At 35.2% G+C, this 26,422-nt stretch overlaps 1 long non-coding RNA gene across 1 annotated transcript in view; it reads right to left on the reverse strand.

The window, feature by feature from the left end:
• Window positions 1-2,745: 2,745 nt before the first annotated feature.
• LOC140500419 (uncharacterized) overlaps window positions 2,746-26,422 on the reverse strand; it is a 77,902-nt gene continuing 54,225 nt past the window's right edge. Inside the window, exons 2-3 of the long non-coding RNA XR_011965729.1 lie at window positions 5,812-5,885; window positions 2,746-4,321 (exon numbers count right to left, since the gene is read on the reverse strand). This is a non-coding gene — a long non-coding RNA (uncharacterized lncRNA). The remainder of the gene's footprint in view (window positions 4,322-5,811; window positions 5,886-26,422) is intronic.

The following is a 26,422-nucleotide window of genomic DNA, read 5'->3' on the forward strand; positions in this document are numbered from 1 at the left end:
CTGAGAGTGAGGTTTTATTTTGGGGTTTGGGTTTTGGAAGAAGTTTTCGGGCCAGATGAGACTCTGGGAAGCCATTAAATGGCCTCTGGCTTTGAAAATCCAGATGTTGATGATTCCCTCTCTGGCAATTATGGTCAGACAGTTGGACCTATCTATTGATTTATATTTATATTGCTTATGTCAGACAGTTTGGAAATGCTATCTGTTGATTTCTTGAACTAAGTGAATGATGTGTGTATGTGTGTGTGTGTGTGTGTGTGTGTGTGTGTGTTTGATTAAAGGAGATTGTTAACCCCACAAAAGTTGCCTTTCCTTTTAGAAAAGCAGATCAAAGAACTTGTGATAGCAGGCCTCCCTGTGTATGCTGGGTGTTTACTGATGGAGTAGGCCAAGCTCATGTTATAAAAATTGTCATTCTACCTAAATTAATTTACTTATTCAGTGCCATACCAATCAAACTACCAAAAATTCTTTTCTAAAGACAGAAAAAAAAATGTATCAAAATTCATCTGGAAATACAAAAGGTCCAGAATATCAGGGAATTAATGAAAAAAATGGTAGGGAAGGTAGCCTACGTATACCAGATGCTAAATTGTGTTATAAAGCAGCTATCATCAAAGCCGCTTGGTATTGGCTAAGAAATAGAGGGGTTGATCAATGGAATAGATTAGGTACACAAAACACAGTAATCAATGACTATAGTAGTCTAATGTTTGACAAACACAAGGACCCCACCTTCTGGGCTAAGAGCTCACTGTTTCACAAAAACTGCTGAGAAAAATGGAAAACAGTGTGGAAGAAACTGAATATAGACCAACATCTGACACTGAATAGCAGAACAAAGTCCAAATGGGTATATGACCTAGGTATGGAGGCTGATACTATAAACAAATTAGAGGAACAGGGAATAGTTTATCTGTCAGATTTATGGAGAATGGAGGAATTTGTGACCAAACAAGACATAGAGAACACTGAAATGCAAAATGCATAATTTTGATTACATGAAATTGAAAAGTTTTGCACAAACAAAACCAGTGCAACCAAGATTAGGAGGGAAGCAGAAAACTGGGAAAGAATGCTTAGAACTAGTGTCTGTGATAAAGGCCTCATTTCTAAAAATATATAGAAAACTGAGTCAAATTTACGAGAATACAAATTATTCCCCAATTGATAAATGGTCAAAGATACGAAGAGGCAGTTTTCAGAGGAAGATATTACAGCTATCTACAGTCATATGAAAAAATGCTCTAAATCTCTATTGATTAGAGTGATGCAAATGAAAACAACTCTGAGGTATACCATCATACCAGTCAGATTGACTAAGATGACAAAACAGGAAAATGACAAATTTTGCAGAAGATATGGTAAAGTTGGAAAATTAATTCATTGTTGGTGCATCTGTGAGCTGATACAAACATTCTGGAGACCAATTTGGAACTATGCACAAAGGGCTATAAAAATGTATATATACACTTTGACCCAGCAGTACTGCTTCTAGGGCTGTATGCCTAGAGATCATAGAAATGAGAAAAGGTCTCATGATGAGCAGACAGACTTCAGGAAAACCTGGAAAAACTTATATGAACTAAAGCTGCGTGAAGTGAGCAGCACCAGGAGAACAATGTATATAGCAATAGCCATAGCATGCAAGGACTGATTTTGATAGATATAGCCCTTCTCAGCAAAGCAAGGACCTAAAACATTTTCAAAGGCCTCATGAAGCCAAATGCCATCCACATACAGAGAAAGAACTATAGTGTAGGAATGCTGTTTGAAGCAGACTATTGTCTATTTTGTTATGTTTTGTCATGTTGTGTTTTTGTTTTTCACATTGTTTCTCCCATTCGTTATAATTCTTCTGTGCAATATCACTGATGTCGAGATGTACTCAGTAAGGAATGTATGGGTAGAGACTATAGAAGATTGCATGCCACCTTGGGGACAGAAGGAGGAAGGAAGGTGAGAAAATTAAAACTTATGAAAGTGAATATTGAAAACTGAAAACAAATAAATTAATAAATTTGGAAAAAATACTGAAATTCACTATTGTTTGGAGAAATACAAATTAAAACAATCCTGAGGTACTATCTCACACCTATGAGATTGGGTAATAAGACAGAAAAGGTAAGTGATAAATGTATCAAAGTGTTATGGGGAAAATGAGACATGAATGCACTGTTTGTGTTGTGAACTGATTCAACCATTATTTTTTATTGACATTTTTTGTCTATATTATTTATAACATGATTTTTATGGATATGTTTTGCACGACTACACATGTATAACCTATATCAAATTGCTTACCTTCTCAATGAGGGTGGGTAATGAGGAAGGAAAGGAGAGAATTTGGAGGTCAATGGTTTAAAAGTGAATGTTAAAAATTGTTTTTACATGTAACGTGAGAAATTTTTTTTTGAAGAAATACTTCAAGAGGAAACTGAAATAATACCTTCACCTGGGGGCCTTATACATATATCTATATCTATATATCTATATCTATATCTATATATACACACACACACATATATTCTATTTGAAATAATTAAATGTGAGATACAAGTGTCTATCTTGTATGCTAATGTTTTGGTATCTATTATTTTAGTCTTGTTTCCTCTTTCTGAGTGTGAGCTTCTTGAAAACAAGGTCTCTCTCTCTCTTGCTTTCTCTCTCACTTTCTCTCTTGTTCTCTCTCTCCCTCTCTGTCTCTGTCTCTGTCTCTCCCTCCCTCCCTCCCTCCCTCCCTCTCTCTCTCTCTCTCCTTCTCTCTCTCTCTCTCTCTCTCTCTCTCTCTCTCTCTCTCTCTCTCTCTCTCTCTCTCTCTCTCTCTCTCTCTCTCTCCAGGGCTTAGTCAATGTTCATTATCATCCTGATTGAATCCTGAGAGAAAAGTGTTGCAGATATGCCAAAGGATGAGGATCACAATTTCTAGGTCAGGCCTCATTTGAAAATGTCTTACTTCCTTACTGAGATAAATATGACTCAGGAATACTAGAAGAATACAGTAGAGGCAAGGTTAAGCACTGTGTGACATTCTTTTTACTTGTTAGATAAAATAAATCATAGGACTGGACAATAGATGACAATGAATGTCCTGCTGTCACTACTTAAGAAATATAACTTTTTGGCCTGTTTGCATTCGAAAAACTTGACTTTTTGTTTCAAAAGTGCTGAGAAGAAGGGGAACAATGCATCTTGATCCATCAAGACATCATTTGGAGCATTCCTATTTTGAGAGAAATGCCCTTTAAGTATTAAAGAAGAAGAGCTTAGTGATGGCAAAGTTAGTCCTTATTTTAAAATCTCTAGCATCCTTGAAATGAAATGTTTCTCAGAAAGTCCAGAAAATTACATTATTGATGTAAGACATAACTGGCTTTAAACTCTCCATTAACAGCTAAGCTTATGGAGGGAAAGGGCTGTTTTTTGCTTCTGTCTGAATTCCTTGAGTTTAGAACAGTGCCAGACACATAGTAGATGCTTAATTAACCCTCCTTGAAATTAATTGGATATCTAATTCAGAGGTTATTAACCTATTTTAAAGTGTCATGGACTTTTTTGTCAGTCTGATGAACCCTATATACTGCTTCTTAGAATGTTGTAAATAATTAAAGTAAATGCTAAATTTCAGTCAGAGGTTAATGATGAAATAAAATATAATCAAATACATAGGATTACAAAGGAAACCAATTATTTTGAAATGTCATTTTCAATTATTTTTTTGGAAAGATCATAGAATTCAGGTGAAGAAACTTTCATCTAACAATATTACAAGACCTGCCTAAGACCAAGGTTAATAGAATAATTCAAATTATCATACTTAAAGTTTGCCTTGTTATGTCCAAAGAGGTGACCTCTATATGAAAACATGCAGGGAACAGCTCAACTTTAACTGGTGGTCTAGTGGTAACGTTCTCTTTGTCAGTATATTTGTGTCACTTTATTCAAATAGGCATGTCTAGGCCCAAAGTGGTATAGATGCAGTTAGTGAAGAGAAGGTGTTCCTGGTATGGTTGTATGGTAAAAGAATAAATCTAAAATAAAGACTTTTGATGAGACAAACTATTAACTCAAAAGACTGAGCTGGAACATCCCCCTCTTGTTTTCATCTATTCTTCTCTGTGATGACTTTCTACCTTCTTTAGATTTCTCTTCCACGATAAATTTCTTCACACCTGCTATATCCTCTGGATTTGTGAACACTGGGTAAACTCTGGCACAGATATTTGTTCACTCTTTCAGATCAGCCCATGCCTCTTTTTCCCTGGTCTTCTTTTGTCTGTCTTAAACTTTCAATGAACTCAAATCAGCAGCATGTGCCAGCCTAAGGACAGAAATCAAACAGGTTATAAAATCATTTGGGGCAGAAGTTTTAACCTTCTTTTGTTTGTCATGGACATCTTTGCTAGGTAGATGAAGCCTATGGACCACTTCTTAGAAAAATATTTTAATTGTGTTAGATAAACTGTATGTGATAACAAAGAAAACTAATTAGATTTGACACACAGGTATCAAAATAGATTTTAATAACTTGAAGACTTTAGGTGAAAGATTCCTTCTGTAGGATAATTCAAATATTTCAAAATGTTGGGACTGGGGACCCTAGAATTTTCCTCATTGTTATCATCTAAATATTTGGTAGGACCCCTGGTCACATCAACACTGACAACATCCCTTTCCTCTAGAAGGAAAGAGAAAATTTCATGAAAGATGTCTACATTATGTATGTATGTATGTGTATATTAATTTATTTATCTTTTTCTCTATCTCTCTCTCTATATTATTTTCATGTCTTTCCCCTTCCCAACCTCTGTCCTGATTTTTTTTCTGCTCTTGCCAAGTCCTTTGAATTATAATCCATCAGTATCTATTCAGTAATACACACCCTAAAGCTTTCCCTTTCAGAGGACAAGATTTCCTCATTCTATCCAAGCACAGACTAAGGATATTTCCTGGAAGGCAATGCCCCAGCCAAGGGAGTGACTACTAGCAGGCTGTACAACAGTGTCTTATCATTGACTATCACTGAGGGAGTTATGTTGGCATTGCTGTGTCAGGTTTTATAGATGGTTATTTATGGATTGAAAACTACCTTCTGTCCCCCTGTAGAAAAAGAGAACATTTTAAGAGGTAGAATCCAGTGTTAATAGTACACACTGGGCTATTGGAATAGGAATACCTTCAACCTTGCATTCTTCTCATCTTCAATTTATGATTGTTTTATGATTTGGTATTTTCCTTATCCTTGAAACAAACTTGTCCTAAGTAGGTTTATCCAGAGACAAAATTGGGGGAGAAAGGGGGAAAGGCTAAGGAGACTAAAGGTAATTTTTCAATAAATTACATATACAGACCCTTTAACTACCTCAATTAATGTAATCCACAATTATTTCAAATAGGCTCGTAATGATGATGATAATGTCTATTTTTATAAGATCTTGTACTAGTATCACTTTCTCCACAATAAACTTGTCAGATGTCAACAATACAGGAGCTGTAATCTAGTTCCCAAGTTTATTAACTGCTGTGCCCTGTGGCATTTTCTTAGAATTACTGTATACAATTGAGCCAGAAGCCGCTTTTACTTCTAACATAAATATAAGAACGACCTTAATAAAACAGATGAATTTCACTGCAGTGTAAATTAGACTGTTCTAATGGACTCCAGTCCTGAATGTATTGAAATAGTAACCAATGTGATTAGGTTCAGCATGGCAAAGACAGTGACTGTAAATCACCAAGGGCTGCCAATTTTTATTTTATTTTATTTGGCTTTAGTTTTATTTCATTGGGTTTCCCATCCACATTTCTCACCTTTTGACAGAGCAATTGATTTGCCTGTGGAGCAGCACCTATTCTTCTTTAATCCCATGTCTAGTTCCACGTCTCTACATAGGATCATAACACAAACACAGAGAAAGGCTATAAACTCTGTTTAGAGCATTTTTCCAATCTGACCTCTCTTGAAAGATTTAAGTCAAAACATGGTGGAGTAATAATCATTCACAGAATCACAGACTTAGAGTGTATTAGACCTGAGAAATTTTAAAGCTTTGCATCTATAGCACACACTTCATAAATGTTTCTTGCATTCCATTTTTGAATTTAGTAGGATTTTACAATTAGAAATAATCTTACAGAATAGATTAGCATATGACAGAAAATTAGAGCTCCAAGAAAATAAAATGATGGAGCCAAGAATGCATGATAATAACATATATAATGTTAGGGCTACAGTGGACTTTAGACCATAAAATGTTAGGACATACAACATTAGTACAAAACCTTAGAACAGAAATGCTTAAAATATACAATAATAGTTGGTATTTATATAATTCTCCAAGGCTTACAAAAGCTTATATATATTATCTCCTTTGATCCTCACAACATCCCTATGAGGTACATTCTATTATTAGCCTCGTTTTACAGATGAGAAAACGTAGACTGAGAGGTTATGTGATTTCCCCATTGTCCTAGAGGTAGCAAAAATGATTCAAGTTTCAAACTTAATTCTGTCAGACTCTAAGTCCCCAGACTTTATCCATTTTACCAGCTGGTAGCTACAGAATGATTAATTTGGAAAGATCATTAAAAGTCATGAAGTCCACCCTCATTTTACAAATAAGTAAATTGGAGCTGAGGAAAGAGAATTGCTCAGGTGAAACTGCTCCTTGAGAGTAGGAACTTTCTCGTATTTGTAGTTGTTTCCTGTTCAAAGCACTAAACGTAGTAGACACTAAATTAACACTGGTTGACTGATTGGAAGACCCAGACAAACCCAGGTCAATTGTTTTACAGTCCTCCTTTTTGTTCTTCCTCCACTATTTCATGTGATTCAGAATCAGGGAATACAGAATTAAAAATATGTATAAGCTACAATGTGACAATATGGCCTTTTTGAGAAAGTAGTTTGCAGAAGCTGTATTTATAATCATGATTTTGTTTAATTTTTTTAACAAAAAACAAGACACTCAAATTTAAAATTAAAAAAAATTCTTTTGTTTATAATAACTCACATGTCTATAGCACTTAATATTTAACAAGATTCCAGGATAAACATATGAAAGTTATTAGCCCAAACCTATAGATGAGAAATATGAAACTCAAGAAGGTAAAATCTCTTATTAAGAAATAGTCATTCCATTAACTGATAATAATGACTAGACTTGAACTCTATTACTCTGACTTTAGGTTTAGGGCTCTTCCATTTTGATCATTACATTTTAGCATTCTTTCCTCTTTTAAGAAGAATAAATACATGGTGCTGTTCCCTCTCAAACTCCACAAAGCACCATTTGCTTTTAGGATGTTAGTATTTGAGACTTATTGAAAAACATGGTGAAGTGAAAAGATCATTAGCTCTTGAGTCAGAGTTCTAAAGTAGTTATTTGGGAAAACAAAATCAGCAAGATGAGTTCAAATCCTGCTTTAGACAATTATTAATTATGTAACTCTGGACAAGTTACTTTATTCCTTACCCTCAATTGTCTCAAGTGTGAAATGACATCACAATGGTACCTAGTTCAGAGGATTATTATAAGGATCCAATAAATGAACACATGCAAAGCCCTTTGTACACTTCAAGAATTATATAAATACAAGCAAATGTTGTTATTATGTGTCCTCAAATAGAAGGCTCTATAAGTTGCTTCCTGTACAACCTTGGAGAAGTAATTTCATGTCTCTCAGCTTCAGTTTCCTCAATTATAAAATGAAGCAGTCAGGCTAGATGATCTTTGATGTCCCTTATAACTCTAAATCAATGATCCTATGATCTTAGATCAAGTTCCAATGTTCACCAAAAGGCATCAAGATTCACTTTCATTACCAGGAAAATCTTGATAATAGAGCTGTCCAAATATGAAATGGGCTGACTCAGGCTGTATTGAATTTTCTCTCTCTTAGAAGTATTTGAGTGGAGACTGGATGGCCACTTATCTTCCTGTTTAGGATTGGGCTGGACCAAATAGCCTATTCAGTCCCATCCCCCTCTGATACTGTTTGTGCCTATCTAGTTCTAAATCCACTTTATTGTGACTTTCTACCAGGCAATGGGACCTGATGGAGTTCACCTTCAAGATTAAAAGACAATGCTAAAGTTCCAAAAGGGAATTCTGGGTACCAAGGACTAAGTTGCTGACAAAGGCCAAAGTTTAAATAAAACATGTTTGGTGGAAATGAATCAATACTTTATTTGTTAAGGAGAAGTAAAAGTACAAAAAGGCTTGTACAACTGAGCATAAAAAGTGGGAAATCAATTCTACTTAATTCAGAATGCTTGAAGAGTCACCTATGCCATTATGCATGAATAATTCAGGATCAGAAATTTATTGCAGACACATATTGTTTGCTTTGGATTTAAATTTGCCCCTCGTTTGACCCGAATCTTGTAAAGAACGATATTCAACTAATTGAAATAACATTTTGCAAGTAAGACAATGCCTGTGGGATATTTTCAACCTGATCTCAAAATAGAATTTAGACTACAGAAGTAGCTGATGAAATTTGTATAAATTCGATGATTTTACAGTGGGTTAACAAGGCTAGATGAGGGTCTTATTCTTTCTCTGATCCAGATTCTGTGGTAAAATGCATCAAGGCACCAAGGTATAACTTTTGTTAATTTTTTTTTTCTCTTCATGTGGCAATCACATAGGGAAATTCTCTTCTGTTAGATTCTGGAAGGGTTATACTCACACTGAGACAGAGGAATAAGGATCGTTTCCCAGATTGGAGATATCTGTGTCTTTGTCCCAAATTCCCCTTCTGTCCACCCCAAACAATCCCTTCTGGGTAATGCAGGAAGCACCACCAGAACATTGCCACAAAAATGATGCTGGCATTCCCACTTGAAAAAGTCTTAATTTTTTTTTAATGTAATTTAATTCAATATATGTGTAATATAGCTGCCCTAGCCCCATTCTCTCAGGGCTAGGCCTGTTACATTCCATGACTCTCATTGAATCTCAGGTACCTTGAGGGGCTCAGGGTATTTCTATTCTCTCCCATTAAATCAAGATTCAGAAGCATACTCCTCCCACATACCACCTGTTTTGAGGAGCAGGGAGGTTATATTGATAATTAGCTCAATTGCTATGTAGAATTGTTCTCATCAGATTCACATCCATTTTTTCTAGCACTTGCTGCACTTTCACTACTACTCCTCACACTATCATATTCTTGTAGAGGAGTTATAATACTCCCTGCCCACCACTGAAACTTTGAGGTTTTACCTGTGACAGCATTACAAACTTTCCTCCTTTTACATTCATTAAATTCATGTTTTTTACCCAATCAATACTCTGAATTCTGTTTCCTACTACCCTCCAGGATACTCTCCTTTCTTCCTCATTGAGTTAAATGCCTGGCTAATAGTCTTTCTCTCCTCCTCAGCTCCTGTTCCACCACCCTTAATATTATGTGGATACTTTTTCAAATGCTTTAACTTCCTTGTTCCTTAACTTACTCATTACCCAAGACCCCCAACTACACAAAAATATAATCATACCTTAAGTTTGATCTTGGCACCTAGGCAATGTACTCTGTTGAGTGCTGGGCCTAAGGTCAGGAAGATCTGAGTTCAAATTCAGTCTCAAACCGTTACTAGGTCTGTCACTCTGAGCAAGTCACTTAAACTCACCTCTGCTTTATTTTACTGATCTGTAAAATGGGAATAATAATAATACTTATCTCCCAGGATTGTAAGAACCAAATGATGTAATATTTTTGTAAAAGTGCTTAGCATAGGGCCTGGTACATAGTGTTATAAGAATATTATTATTATTATTATTATTATTATTATTGCTACTGTTATGACAATTACCCTAAATTTTCCACATAAGTGTTCATGAATACTTAAATTTCTTTATCTAATCACTATCTATTGCTATTCTACCTGTACCTCTGCCTGGAAACTCCTGACCTTGTTCTTTATCCTTAATGCAAACTCCAGTCTCTCTACCCCTTTGTTGTTTCACTGGCCATCCTCTCTTCCTTTCCCTATCTATCATCTGTGAACCAGTTTAACTCCAAACTATTTTCTTCTACCAAGTCCCACGACCCTTTATCGTACCAAAAGATTTTTCCTTGCCAATCCCCAGTCTTCCATTACACCCACTATCCGCTAAGTTCACTAAAAATTTATGTAACATATCTTCAACTGGGCTCTCACTGTTGCAAGGCAATAATTTTATAGTTCCATTATCAATTCACTGTCTCTTGGACCATAGCACCTTTTTATCATTCCACAAACCTCCCATGGCTCACCTTTCCCCTAAAATCTCAGTTAAGTATCTTATCTCATTTTTCTCTGGTCTTCCTCCTTCCCCTTCTCATATTCTCTCTCTCTCTCTCTCTCTCTCTCTCTCTCTCTCTCTCTCTCTCTCTCTCTCTCTCTCTCTCTCTCTCCTTTCAACTATCACCTCTATTCAGATGATTCCCACATCTATTTGTCTAGCCTTAAACTTTCTCATGAACTCTGATCTTGCAACTCAAACTTTCATACATCTTGAAATAGATGGCTTATAGAAATCTTAAACTCAATATGACCCAAGCTAAACAACTTTCTTCAAAACCTTCTCATTTTCTTAAATATCCTATTACAATTGAGTATATCATCATTAATCCAATATTGTGAAGTTACCACCTAAATACAGCCCTCAATTCCTCATTCTTGTTCATCTTCCATATCTTATCAGAGAACAAATCTTGCGGATTATTCCTTCTGTTTCAACATTTCCAACGTCCTTGTCGTGGTCTTCAGGACTTCATGCATGAACAATTGCAATAGATTGTTAGTTCATCTCACTTCTTCAAATTTCTCCTCACTTCATTTCAATTGCCACTCACTTTTAAAATTTATCTTCTTAAAGCACAGGTCTGGCTATATAATAATCCACTCCATTCATGCTATTCAACTAGCTTCAATTTTTTTCTTTACTACTTTCAGTATCAATATAAAATATACTGTTTGACTTTTGTATCCCTGAACTCTTTCTATATTTCTAATGTTTTTATACTTTACTCTCCTGCACATATTATGCTGTCAAGTGGCACTGCCTTCTTCCTGTTGTTTGTGATACTCCATTTTCCAAATCCGGACATATTCACTAGCTGGCCCCAATGCCTATAACTGTTTACTTCATTTCCTTCAAGTTTCAGTTAAAGTCCAATCTTCTGCAACAATTCTACTTAATATTAGTGCCTTCCCTTGGAAAATTTTTACAAGTTATTTCATATATATTACATTTGTATGTAATTGTTTGCAGGTTATTATCATAATTGTACAGTGCTATCCTTGAGACTTCCTCTTTTTATTTTAACTTTTCTTTGTGATGTCAAAACTTAGCACAGTGCCTAGCACATAGTAGGTGCTTAATATCTACGTGTTGGCTTACTTGGGACATTTTAATTTAGGTACTGATTGATGGTTAACTGAAAATCTTCCTTTATTCTTTATTAAGTTTTTCATTTATTCCAAAATCTATGTTTATATGTCTTTTTTAAATTTTTAAAAATTTTTAATGTTCCATAATCACTATCATAAAACGTAGATTTTCCCCCCTCCCAACCCCCTCTTCCCTCCCCAAGACAGCATACAGTTCTATATAGGATCTACACATACTGTCCTACTGAGTACGTTTTCACTATAGTCATGCTGTGTAGACAAACTAAAATAAGTGGAAGAAATCATATAACAAATCAAAACATAATATACACACAGACACACACAAATGATCTGCTACATTCTGCAGATGAATTCCATATTTCTTTGTCTAAATGTGGAAGGCGTTTTGCCTTAGAAGACCATTGGGAATTTTTCTTTTTTTTTAAGTTCTTGCAATGTTACAAAGTTCCGAGTCTACCAGAAAAAACTCTCACACACTGAGGTCATTGTTGTGCACAGAGTTCTCCTGGTTCTGCTCCTTTCACTCAGCATCAGATCATATTGTCCTTCCAGGCCTGTCTGAAGTCTTCTTGTTCATCATTTCTTATGGCACAATAGTACTCCATTACATTCATATACCATAATTTATTCAGCCATTCCCCAGTTGATGGGCATCCCCCTGACTTCCAGTTTTTGGCAACTACAAAGAGTGCTGCTATAAATATTTTTGTACATGTGGGATCCTTTCCCATTTTATGATCTCTTGGGGATACAGTCCTAGAATAGATATTACTGGGTCAAAGGGTATGCATATTTTTGTAGCCCTTTGGGCATAGTTCCAAACCACTCTCCAGAATGGTTGGATGAGCTCACAGCTCCACCAGCAATGAATTAGTGTTCCAACTCTCCCACATTCTCTCCAACATTTATCATTTTCTTGTTCTTTCATGTTTGCCAATCTTATAGGTGTGATGTGGTACCTCAGAGTTGTTTTGATTTTCATCTCTCTAATCAAAAGCGATTTAGAGCATTTTTTCATAGGATTATAGATATATTTAATTTCTTCCTCTGAAAATTGTCTGTCCTTTGACCATTTATCAATTGGGGAATGACTTGTATTGTTGTATGTTTGACTCAGTTCTCTATATATTCTAGAAATGAAGCCTTTATCCCCAAGATTAGCTGTAAAAATTCTTTCCCAATTTACTAAATCCCTCCAAACTTTAGTTGCACTGGGTTTGGTTGTGCAAAAAATTTTCAGTTTAACGCAATCAAAATTATCTATCTTGCATTTCATAATGCTTTCTACCTCTTCTTTAGTCAAAAATTCTTGCCTTCTCCATAAATCTGATAAATGCACTATTCCTTGCTCCTTCAATTTACTCATGGTATCAATCTTTATACCTAGATTGTATACCCATTTGGACTTTATTCTTGTGTACTGTGTCCAGTATGGGTTTATGCCTAGTTTCTGCCACACTGTTATCCAGCTTTCCCAGCAATTTTTGTCAAACAGTGAGTTCTTACCCCAAAAGCTGGAGTCCTTCGGTTGATCAAACAGGAGGTTGCTACATTCCTTGCCTCTTGTGTCTTGAGTGCCTAGTATATTCCACTTGTCTACCCTTCTATTTCTTAGCCAGTACCAAGTGATTTTGATAATTGCTGCTTTATAATACAATTTGAGATGTACTAGCACTAGGCCACCTTCCGTAGCATTTCTTTTCATTAGTCCCTTTCACATTCTGGACCTTTTGTTCTTCCAGATGAATTTTGATGTTATTTTATCCAGCTCTAGAAAATTATTATCTGATAGTTTAATTGGTATGGCACTAAATAAGTAAATTAATTTAGGTAGAATTGTCATTTTTAGTATATTACCTCGGCCTACCCATGAGAAACTTATGTTTTTTTGCACTTACTTAGATGTGACTTTATTTGTCCAAAAAGTGTCTTGTAATTGTGTTCATATAGTCCCTGGGTTTGTTTTGGCAGGTAAACTCCCAAGTATTTTAAAGTGTCTACCCTAGCTTTAAATGAGATTTTTCTTTCTATCTCTTGTTGTTGCACTTTGTTGCCAATATATAGGAATGCAGAAGATTTGTGTGGGTTTATTTTGCAACCTGCAACTTTGCCAAAGTTGTTTATTATTTCAAGAAGTTTTTCACTTGAATCTCTGGGATTCTCCAAGTATGTCATCATTCATCTGCAAAGAGTGATAACTTAGTTTCTTCTTTGGCTATTCTTATTCCTTCAATTTCTTCATCTTGTCTACTTGCTACAGCTAACATTTCTATGTTGAATAATAGTAGTAATAATGGACATACTTGTTTCACCCTTGATCTTATTGGAAATGCATCTTGCTTATCTACATTGCATATAATGCTTGCTGAAGGTTTTAGGTAGATACTGCTTATTATTTTATGGAAAGTTCCCTTTATTCCTATGTTCTCCAGTGTTTTCAATAGGAATGGGTGTTGTATTTTGTCAAAAGTTTTTTCTGCATCTAATGAGATAATCATGTGGTTTTTGCTAGCTTTGTTGTTGATGTGATCGATAATGCTAATAGTTTTCCTAATATTGAACCAGCCCTGAATTCCTGGCATGAATCCTACTTGATGATAATGTATTATTCTCATGATAAGACACTGTATTAGTTTTGCTAAAATCTTATTTAAATTTTTTGCATCTATATTCATTAGGGAAATTGGTCTATAATTTTCTTTCTCCATTTTGTTTCTTCCTGGTTTAGGTATCAAAACCATATTTGTATCATAGAAAGAATTTGGGAGAACTCCTTCTTCCCCAGTTTTCAAAAATAGTCTATATAGTATTGGAATTAACTGTTCTTTAAATGTTTGATAGAATTCACTTGTAAATACACCTGGCTCTGGAGATTTTTCCTAGGGATTTCATTGATGGCTTGTTCAATTTCTCTTTCTGAGATGAGGTTGTTTCAGTATTCAACTTCCCCTTCTGTTAATCTGGGCAATTTGTATTTTTTAAAATACTCATCCATCTCAATTAGATCGTCGAATTTTTGGGCATAAATTTGGGCAAAGTATTTTCTAATTATTGTTTTAATTTCCTCCTCATTGGAGGTGAGTTCACCCCATTCATTTCTGATATTAGTAATTTGATTGTCTTCTCTCTTTTTTGTAATCAAATTGACCAAAGGCTTATCAATTTTGTTAATTTTTTCATAAAACCAACTATTGGTTTTATTTATTAATACAACAGTTTTCTTAATTTCAATTTTATTAATCTCTCCTATGGTTTTCAGATTTTTTTATTTGGTATTTACTTGGGGATTTTAAATTTGTTGTTTTTCTAGCTTTTTCAGCTGCATGCCCAAATCATTGATCTCCTCTTTCTCTATTTTATTTATGTAGGCATTCAAAGATATAAAACTTCTCCTAAGAACTGCTTTTGCAGTATCCCGTAAGATTTGGTATGTTGTCTCATTATTGTCGTTCTCTTGAATGAAATTGTTGATTGTTTCTATGATTTCTTCTTCAACCCAATCCTTCTTTAGGATTAGATTATTTAGTTTCCAACTGATTTTTAGTTTATCTTTCCATGGCTTTTTATTACATGTAATTTTTATTGCATTATGATCTGAGAAGGATGCATTGATTATCTCTGCCTTTCTGCACTAGATTGTAAGGTTTTTATGTCCTAGCACATAGTCAATTTTTGTAGATGTGCCATGTACCCCTGAGAAAAAGGTATATTCCTCTCTATTTCCATTCCATTATCTCCAGAGATCTATCATATCCACCTTATCCAGAGTTTTATTTACCACCTTAACCTCTTTCTTGTTTATTTTGAGGTTAGATTTATCAAGTTCAGATGGGGGGGGTTGAGGTCCCCCACTAGTATAGTTTTGCTGTCAGTTTCATCCTTCAACTCCCCCAACCTCTCCTCTAAGAATCTGGATGCTATATCGCTTGGAGAATATATGTTTAGTAATGATATTGCTTCATTGTCTATGGTGGCTTTCAGCAGGACATAGTTTCCATCCTTATCTCTTCTGATTAGATCAATTTCTGTTTTTGCATTGTCTGAGATTAGGATTGCTACTCTTGCTTTTCTTACATCAGCTGAAGCACAATATATTCTGCTCCAACCTTTGACCTTTATCCTGTGTGTATCCCCCCATTTCAAATGTGATTCTTGTAAACAACATATTGTTGGATTATGGTTTTTAATCCATTCTGCTATCCGCCTCTGTTTTATGGGAGAGTTCATTCTATTCATATTCACAGTTATGATTATAATCTGTGTATTTCCCTCCATCCTCTTTCCTACCATTTGTGATTTTAGCTCTCCCATCTCCCTTCCCCTCCTCAATAGTTTTCACTTTTCACCCCCACCTCCTGCAGTCTTCCCTTAATTCTTTTAGCCCCCCTCCCTTTTACTGCCCTTTACCCTTACTGCTTCTTCCCTCCCTTTTAGCTTCCCTTCCCTTTCTTCCCCCTTCCCCTCCTACTGCCTATAGAGCTAGTTGGAATTATATACTTAAGTTTATTGTTCCCTCTTTGAACCAAATCAGATGAGAGTACCTCTCAAACAATGCTCATTTCCCTGCCCTTTTTCCCTCTACTATAATTTTGTACTTCTTCCTGTGATGTAATTTACCATTTTCTGCTTCCTCCTTTTCACACATCCTGTTACAATCCCTTCACATCCTTAAGTCATATATTTAACATGGAATCATTTACTTTATACCCATTCCCTCTATTTATATCCCTTTTGTATTTCATAATAGATGCACAATTCTTAAGATTAACAGGTATCATATACCCTTATAGGGAGGTAAACAGTTTGCCTAAATTGAGTAACAAGGTTTTTTTGTTTGTTTTGTTTTGTTTTTTCCCCCTTGTTTACCTTTTTATGCCTCTCTTGAGACCTGAGTTTGAAGATCGAATTTTCTACTAAGTTCTGGCATTTTTGTCAGGAAGGTCTGGAAATCCCTTACTTCATGGAATGACCATCTCCTTGCCTGAAATGTTATGCTGAACTTTGCTGGGTAGTTGATCCTTGGTTGTAGTCCCAACTCTTTTGCCTTATGGAATATTGGATTCCAATTCCTTCGCTCTTTTAATGTAGAAGCTGCAAGGTCCTGCATGATCTTGACTATAGCTCCTTGATATTTAAATGGTTTCTTTCTGTCTGCCTGTAGTATTTTCTCCTTCACTTGATAGTTCTGGAGTTTGGCAACGATATTTTTGGGGGTTTTGAGTTTGGGATCCCTTTCAGGAGGTGAATGGTGGATTCTTTCAATGACGATTTTGCCCTCTGGATCTAGCACTTCTGGGCAGTTTTCCTTGATGATTTCCTGGAAGATGTTGTCCAGACTCTTTTTCTCATCATGGCTTTCTGGCAGGCCAATAATTCTTAAATTTTCTCTCATGGATCTATTTTCCAGGTCCATTGTTTTTCCAATTAGATATTTGACATTTTCTTCTGTCTTTTCATTCTTTAGATTTTGTTTGACTGATTCTTGCTGTCTCTTAGAGTCATTAGTTTCTTTTTGTCCAATTCTAATCTTTATCAAATTGTTTTCTTCAGTTAACTTTTGCATCTTCTTTTCCATCTGTACAATTGTTCCTTTTAAGGAGTATTTTCTCAAGCTAGTTTTTGTACTTCCTTTTCCATTTGTTTAATTTTCCTTTTCAAAATTTTGTTTATCAGTGAATTCTTTTTTTATACTTTTAAAATCATTGGCCAGTTTTTCTTCTATTTCCTTCTTCAGCTGTTCCAGTAGAGCTGTGTTTGCATGTGAGCAGTTGATAGTCTCTTCCAAAGTTTCAGATGGAAGTACAGTCTCACTTCTTTTTGTATTTGTGTTTTGGTCTTTGTCCCCATAGAAAGATTCTATGGTTTTTTCGACATTCTTTTGCTTTTTCTTGTTCATGATGGCAATTGTGTGTTGTGGCTTCTGGTTCTTTCAGTTAGAAGCTGCAGAACTTGTTGTTGAGCTGATGTGTGAAAAAGTTAAGAGCAGGTTTTGTATTGTGTTTCCCCTATCAACCCTGGGGTAAGCTTGTTACATGTGGGGGAGGGGTGGTCTGGTTTCAGAGATCTCCTTAGCTGAACTGAGGCAAAGGCAAGTTCAGGGGACAGTGATCCCAGCTGCCCTATTGTCTTCCCCTCTCCCCTGGAGTGCTGAGGCATGCCAATATCCTAGTGTGAGTTTCCACTGCTCCTGGGGTTCCTCTCCTGGCACTGAGGCTTGCCTGAGTCCTAGTGTGAGTTTCCTTTGCCCTGAGTCCCCTTTCCTTCTAGTTTGCCCCTGCCACAGTAGGAGGAATCCCCCTTAGCTATTTTCCTAGCCTCAGGTATTATGAGACTATTTGCCCCTCTGCTGTTCCTGCTGATCCAGGATTTTTCTGGGGAAATATTTTATGGTTATTTCAAGGTCATAAATTGGGGAGGAGAGAGCATTTACTGATCACTCTGCCATCCTGGCTTCTGGAAGTTCAAGTAGGTGACTTACAGATGTTTAATCCTCGGGCTGAAAGTCTCAGGAGCTGCTGTACTGATATCTGACACTCAGTGGCTGTCACTGGATCAGCTCTGCTGGTCTCTCACCCTGGGCTGAGGCTCCGCTGGTTCTGCCTGCTGCTGTCTCATGTTTCCAGGGCCTTCCTGTTCTGCTGCGCTGGATGTACCGCACTGTGCATTGTGCACTGTGGGCTCATCCCCATGGAACAGATCCTTCCCATGGACCTTCTAGTCTGTGCTGGGGTTTGAATCTGCCACAGTCTGTCTCCTATTGGAATCTGCACCTACAAAATTTGGTCAGCTTCTCTTTTTAGAGATACCTGAAGGAGTTTGTCTAAGAGCTTAGGTGAGTTGTTGCTCTCACACTGCCATCTTGGCTCTGCGTCCTATATGTCTTTATAAAGCATGATGAATTAGATTCTCATATAGTCACTCTGCTTCCAAGTCAACTCATTCCATTCCTAAAGAATCTCAAAATATTAGATATTTTCTCTTATCAAAATGATAATGTCCTCTAGAAACTCTAAATACTCTTTTTTCTCTTCTTGGTCCCACCAAGATATATTTGATCCCCCTTTCATGTAACATATAAATTAATTTAGGGAAGGAATTCTCATATCAAATAGTTTAAAATAAATTAACTATTGAAGAAACTTTTACTTTATATCTTGTCCACTGAAATTTCTGGAGGCAAACTTCATTTTGAAGAGATATGAATCCCATTTTTCATGGTCCTTATCAGAAGACACCTGAATATTACATTGTTTGTGGTGCCACGATTTAAGAGGGAATGCTAAGCTGGGTCAGAATAAGGTGAGACAGACACTGAGGCAAAAGGAATGGAGAAAATATTGAACAAACTGAGGATTGGAGAATAGAGGTTTGGGGTCACATTATTGCCGTTTTCATCTATATGAATATCTATCTTTTACTAAAGATCCCTACATCTGGAAGGTTGTGTTCAGCTTTTAAAAAAAATAACACATTTATTTATTTTATTTCCTTTCATAGCATGTAAAACAATTTTAATGTTCATCTTTTCATTTTGAGTTCTGAATGCCCTCCCTCATTCTTTTCCCTTCCCCATAATTGAGAAGCAAGAAATTTGATATGGGTTATGTATGTATAGTCATAAAAACACATTTCCATCAGTCATACTGTGAAAGAAAATGTTGATCCCTCCCCCAAAAAACTAATCAAAATAAAGACATTTTAAAAAAAGATATATTTGTCTGCATTCAGTTTCCATCAGTTCTTTCTCCAGAAATGGATATAATTTTTCATCATAAGTCCTCTGGAATTGTCTTCGATCATTGCTGAGAATAGCTGTCATTCCCAGTTGATCATTGTCACATGCCTTTTTAACATGAAATAATTTACTCTCTTCTATCCCTTCCTTTCAATTCTTTCCTCTTTCTCATACCTTAATATTTTATTTTTTTAGATATCCTATAATATTCAGCTCATACCAGTACCCTCTGTGTATGTGTGTGTATATATATACACATACATATATACATATATGTATGTATATACATACATGTATGTATATATATGTGTGTGTGTTTGTGTGTATATGTATATGTATATATGTATGTATTTTAACTACTCTAATAATGAAAAACTTTTTAGAAGTTCAGGTATCATCTTCCCATGTGGGCATGTAAACTGTTTAACTTTATTGAATTGCTTAATATTTATCTTTCCTATTTTCCTGTTCATCATTCTCCTGAATCTTGAATTTAAAAGTCCTATTTTCTATTCATCTCAGATCTTTTCATCAGAAATGCTCGAAAGTCTCCTATTTCAATGAGTGTAATTTTTCCCCTGGAGGATTATATTCAATTTTGCTGGGTAGGTGATTCTTGATTGTGACCCTAGGTCATTTGCCCTACAGGATATCACAGAAGATGCTAAATTGTGTTATCCTGACTTTGGGTCCATAATATTTGAGTTGTTTCTTTCAGGTTGTTTGAAGTACTTTCTCCTTGTTGTAGGAGGTATGGAATTTAGCTATAATATTCCTGTGAACTTTCATTTTGAGATCTCTTTCAGGAGGTGATCAGTGGATTCTTTCAATTTCTATTTTACCTTCTGGTTCTAGGATATCAGGGCAGCTTTCTTTGATAATTTATTGAAATATAGTGCACAATATTTTTTTATCATGGCTTTCTTGTAGTTTAATAATTCTTAATTTATCTCTTGGGGATTTATTTTCCACTTGTTTTTCAAATGAAATATTTCACTTTGTCTTCTATTTTTTTAATTCTTTTGATTTTGTTTTATTGTTTCTTGATGTCTCATGGAGTCATTAGCTTCCACTTGCCCAATTCTAATTTTTAAAGAATTATTTTCTTTGGCGAGTTTTTGTACCCCCATCATTTGGTCAATTCTACTTTTAAAGAAGTTCTTTCATGCAGTGAATTTTTGTACATCTTTTTTCCATTTAGCCAATCCTGCTTTTTAAACAATCCTTTTCTCCACTGGATTTTTCTGATTCTTTTACCATCTTTCTTATTCTGTTGTTTAAGTTGTCATTTTTTCCTGTTCCTCTTTATTAAGCTGTTAACTCTTTCTTCATGATTTACTTGTAGCATTCTGATTTCTTTATTCCAGTTTTTCCTTTACCTTTCCTACTTAATTTTTAAAAACTTCTTTTTGGGCCTGATACTAATTTACATTGCTCATTGAAGCTGGGGAATGTAGTGATTTTTGTTTCAATGTCTGGTACTGAGTTGATGTTTTGATCTCTCTTGTTACCATGATAACTTTCTATGATCTGGTTCTTTGTTTTATGATCATTTTTTCAGCATATTTCTTGGCATTTTATTTTATGTTAAAGTTGAGCACTGATCCTAGGGTCTTGGAAGCCCTGTCCAAAGCTTCTGTTTCTTTGTGCAGTTATTTTTCAGAGCTAGTTTCAGAGACCTGTTAATTTTCACTTCTTCTAATATGGCATAATCTAAGGAGAGGTTCATGTGCTATTTTCCTTACTTTCTTTAGTCTGTGAATTACCATAGGCACTCTTTTCCACACAGGAATTGTGAACAGGATCCTAACTCCCTTGCGGCCACAAAGTTTCATGTACAAGTAATTGTCCTCACCCTGGGAGTGAGACCCAGAAATGCAACCCAAATCCATGTATGCATAGTGTAAGAATTCTGAACCCAATACCAGCAAAGAGTTATCTGTAATCTCTTTCTGATCAGTCTTGTGATTCCTTTATTGTCTGTCTGCTGAGAGATCAAAATGACCCTGTGCTGCTGACTCAGATGTCTATAAGACCTGCTGTTGCTTTCCTGAGGAATGGCCTACACTCTACTTTCACTGTGGTGTGACATGCCTTTCCCACCAGCCTTCTAAGTTGTCTTGGGCTCAAAAATTCCTTCACTCATCTTTTTTGTGGGTTTTGTCATTCTAGAATTTGTTTGAGGCATTATTTAAAGTTTTATGCAGGAGAGTTTGGGAGAACTCTGGTAAATCCTTTGCCTTTTTTCTGCCATCTTGTTGCTACACTCTTGTGTTCAGTTCAGCTTTAGGCATTAAATTTTCAGAAAGACATTGATAAATTTTAATGTATCTAGAAAAAAAATGTAGAGAGGATTTTAGAAGACCTTCGTAAAATGCTTTAACAGGATTTGTTTTTTTTTTAAATTGGATTGTTTAATTTGGATTCCTTAATTTGCTAAATTTTAAAAATTCTTTAATTTAATTTCTTTAAAAATTTAAACTGTTTAATTACTTTGGATGTCTCCTGTGACATGATAACTGTATGCAAGTACTTAAAGACAATAATATATAAATGAGATTAAAGTAGTTATGTTTGGCTCAAAAGAACAGAATGAGGAACACTGTGTGGAAGTTATAGGAAGTAATTTTTGGTTTGATGTTAAGAAAAAACCTCCTAGTAAGCAGAACTCCACAAAAAAGGAATGATATACTTCACAAGGCAGTTAGTGGGGTCCCTTTCCTTTAAGGTCTCCAGGAAAAAGCCAAATGAAATACTTATTTAGTATACAGTAGTAGAGATCCATTTTTGAATATGGATTAGATTAAACATTGAGGTTTATTTGAAGTCCACTTCTGTAGTTTTGTGATTCTTGTACAAAGGATTTATATTGATGTTACCTGGGTTAAAATTCTACATTTGTTACTAACTATTGTGATCTTTGGAAAAGTCACTTAATCACCCCTGATCTCTCTTTGCCTATGTAAAATAATGAAGTTGGGCTATGACTGCATAGCTAATCATATGATCTTATGAACCATCTACATAGCTTACAGAATAAGGATGAATTCAGGTGAATGTAGTTTTCACTAATAACCATTGATGTATCTGACACTGATGTAGTCATAGTTGTACCTGTCTTTCTCAAGGCCAAACCAACATTTGAATATCTTTTATAACATCCCATAAAAGTAATCATCCATTATCTCTTTGAAGACTATGACTGGTAGAGAATTTACTATGTACCCATTCCATTCATGACAGGTCTAATAAGAGGCAGGACTATCCAGAATGATATGCTTTCTCTGAAACCTATACGTTTTCATTCCTAAAATATTCTCATATAAGAATCATTGTCTATGATAAATATAATCACATGTATATATGTGTGTTTCCAGTGTAGACAAAGAAGAATGAAAAGAAGAGAGAATGATAGCTCTCCTATTTGTTGATTATTAAGCAGCACTCAGCATTCATTTCTACGTGACTGGTCTCTTCTTCAAATATCTTATCTAAGAAAATGAACACATTCTCAATTAACAACCCAAATGAAAAAAACACAATCTGAAAATATCCAGTACTTGGAAGAGAAATATTGGAGATAGACCATGACAGTAGTCATGATATATATACTTCACACACTACTCTTAATACTGTATTCAGAACAATTATTTTGATTAATTTTACTTCATAGTTCTAGACTAAGTACTAGAACAGTTGATGATGAAAACTTGATCTTCACCTTAAAGCAGCTTCTAGTCACAGAATCACAGAGCTAGAAATATCCAACTTGTGAACTTTGCATATATCATCTCATTTGAGATAGGAAAGGTTGGTTCTACAGTTATCATTGTTATATTTGTTTTTCATATGAGATCAGCCATTCAAAGAACCATTGCTAAGTTTCCATTCTGTACAAGGTATTGTGCTGAGAATATAAAGAAAGGCAAACAAACAAAGAAACAAAAATTCCCCTGAACTCAAGAAGTTAAAAATCCCTCGATGAGACAAGATTCAAATAGTCGTATAAAACAAGTTATATACATACAGATTTAATTGGAAATACTGAGGAAAGGGAAGGCACTAACATTAAAGGAAACCAGAAAAAAGATTTTTTGAAGAATGTGATATTATAACTAGAACTCTTATTTTACAGATGGAAAAACAGAGATCCCAGTAGGACGACTTTCTAAGGTTGCCAAATTTAATAAATAGCAAAGCAAGTATCTGAACCTAGGTCCTTTGATACTCTTTCTACCAGGTCATGCTATCAAATAATATCTACTTCAAAAACATAACTCAACAATTTAAAAAAAATCCCTTTTGAGCATATGTGGAAAATGGCCATCCAACCTTTTTCTAAACACTTCCAATGAGGGGGAAACCACTATGTTCCAAAGCAACCTATTTTCTTTTTAGGGAACTCTAATTTTTTCAGGAAATTTTGTTGTACCTCAAGCCTAAATATGCCACTTTACAACTTTCCTCTCCCTGTAATCCCCATTGCACCACATTATTCCTGTTTTTCTCTGGAGCCAAGTAGGTTGATTCTGATGCATATTTCAGAGGATAGACTTTTAAGAACATGAAAACTTGGAGAGATTTGACACAAATGAAAATAGTTTATAACTTTGTTGTTTTGTTAGACAAAAAAGATGTTTATTGTATGTTCTTTTTGGATCCCTTAGTTCCATATCTACAACAAGATGCCTTCTACCACATTACTGACAAATGTTCATTTCTTAGCCTCTTGAACCTCTTCACTGAGAAGTAACTTATGCGTCCTTAGGCAGCTAATTACACTTAGGGACTTCTCTTATTATTTTGAAGATTGTCCTTACATTGAGTCTAAATCTTCTTTGAAGTTTTGTCCAATTGCTTTTCTTTCTGCCTTCTGGACCCAAGAATCTAAGTCTAACTAGTTCCTTCTGCACATAACAGCCTTTAGATAGGTGAAGACATTTGTTCAGTCAGCCCTTTAATTTTCTTTTCTTCACATGGTATACATCCACTTCATTCAACTGAGCTTTTTTTGGGACAATTCATAATCTCCAGTGCATTAGCCCATCTAGCCACTCTCCATAGATATTTTTCAAAATGTGACACTGAATACTATATTTTAAAGGTAGTTTAGCCAGGGCAAATAACAGTAAGATCACCATATCCCTTCTTCTGAACTTTATGTTTTCTTAGTATGATCTTAAATTATTCTGGATTTTTGGAGGCCACATCATATTTTGGACTCATATTGACTTTTCAATCTAATAAAAAATCATATTTTTTTCTACCAATTCTTTTCTCTCCAAATGACATCAGCTTACCCACAGAATCATTGGGTTTTTGAAGCAACACTGCCCAGGAATCTCAGTGGCAACTTTCCAGTCTGCGTGTGGCCAAAAAAAAGTTCAAAATGTATATGATGGCAAAAATTAGTAGGAAAGTGGAGAAGTAAGCTTCAGTGATCAGAAACTAAGTAGTCTATAAATATAATTATAACCCACTTTTTTTATTGAGCTATCCAGCAATGTTCCTGAGTGAAATTATTCAGTGATTCATTGTGGAAGGCAGTGTGCTTAATTTATCACTTCCATAGCAATTTTCTTTTTTTATGTAGCCGAAGGTCAGAACTGTATAAAACTTTCCTTTGGGAAATCCTAGGAAATCTCCTAGATTTCTTGAATAAATCCAAGGCAGGAAATAAGAACCTTCAAATTAGAAGATAAATAGACTATCTAATAGTCTACAATATCTCCTAAAATGGTAGGAGAGTTATATAATTCCAATCAATAGACTGGGCGATTAACTCCAATTCTGAAACTCCTTTCTATTGACCAAACAACAGTAATTAATAACTTAATAGTGAATACTACTAATATTGTGCAAATAGGGCTTAGAAAGAGGTTTCCAACATCTGGAACCCATCTTTTCTTACTGGGATGGAGAATTCCTCTTCCCTTCAGTGAACAAAGTTTCCCTTCCTCATTACACATTCTGCCATCATCCTGTAAGTCACGCCTAAGCCACCTTCCTTCCCCCCTCCCACCTTTGTGAAGATAAAGCCTTGAATGTTTCCTTTTTCATTGTAACTGTACCTACTATTGGCCTATCAGCTGTGTTGATTTTATTGCCATCAATTTCCAAGTTAAGGAAGTACAAGATTATTGACTATTCAGAGATAAAGATAAAAAGCAAAGAAGTTTGAATGAACAATTGCTGATGTTTGATGGGAATGGGTAGGCTATCGGTATTTCTTAAACTGTGGGGTTAAGAGGGCTTCTGAGATCATGTTCCACTCTGAAATTCCATGACTTTATGATTTGAGGCTAATGGTAGTTCATGGGTGACTGGAATAGTCAGGAAAAGCATAGAGTCCTATAATTTCAGATTTGGAAAAATCTACAGATGTTCCAGTCCAACTTCTCCCCAAAGAAATGGTTCCCTTTTATGGCCTCCAGCATCTCTATGAAAATGTCCAGTGCAGACTCTAGGGGCAGCCTATTCTGCTTTTAGGAAATTCAGATCTTTAAAAAACTTATACTTGAATGTAATTTAAAAATAGACCTACCTGCCTCTTTAATGTGTTTTGTCCCTATTTCTGACAAGTTCTCTTTTGCTTTTTATTTGTGCTGGTCCTTGAACTAAGTTTCAGGAAAATGCAATAGTGGCACAAATACTGCTGTACCCATTTTGGAAATAAGGACATTGAGGTTCTGAAAAACTATGACTGACCTGTTGTTAAATCCCTAGCAAATTTTTTAAGCTGAAACTGGAAGCTATATCTCCTAAGTGTGGTGACTTTTTCACTATTCCATGTTATGCTTTTTCATTGACTCTTGTTAATGTTTAAGTTCTCAGATGTCAGGTTGCTACATAGCTAGCAAATCTTGTTGACTCTGTCTCTCTAATATTTCCTTCATCCATTCTCTTTTTCTATTCAGATAGTCACCATATCTGTCATTTTTGTCATTTCAATTTTATTTGAACTATAATAGTAATATGCGCATATATATACATACATGCATACACACATATATAAATACGCATATACATGTTTGCATGTGTGTCTATATACACATATATTAATACAGAATACATACATGTATAATATTAAATGTTACAATAATAAGTATTAATTTTTTTCTCTCCTCTCCTATTTATCCATCTTGGAATCAATTCAGCAAGTATTTGACAATTTTCCACTAACTATAAGATATTGCAGTAGGTGATAAGAAAGACAGTACAACAAAACAGTCAATCTCTCCCCTCAGAGAAATTCATGTTCATTTTTTGAGGGAGAGACAACA

This window comes from Notamacropus eugenii, chromosome 4 (genome assembly GCF_028372415.1).
Source record: "Notamacropus eugenii isolate mMacEug1 chromosome 4, mMacEug1.pri_v2, whole genome shotgun sequence".
NCBI classification, from domain to species: domain Eukaryota; kingdom Metazoa; phylum Chordata; class Mammalia; order Diprotodontia; family Macropodidae; genus Notamacropus; species Notamacropus eugenii.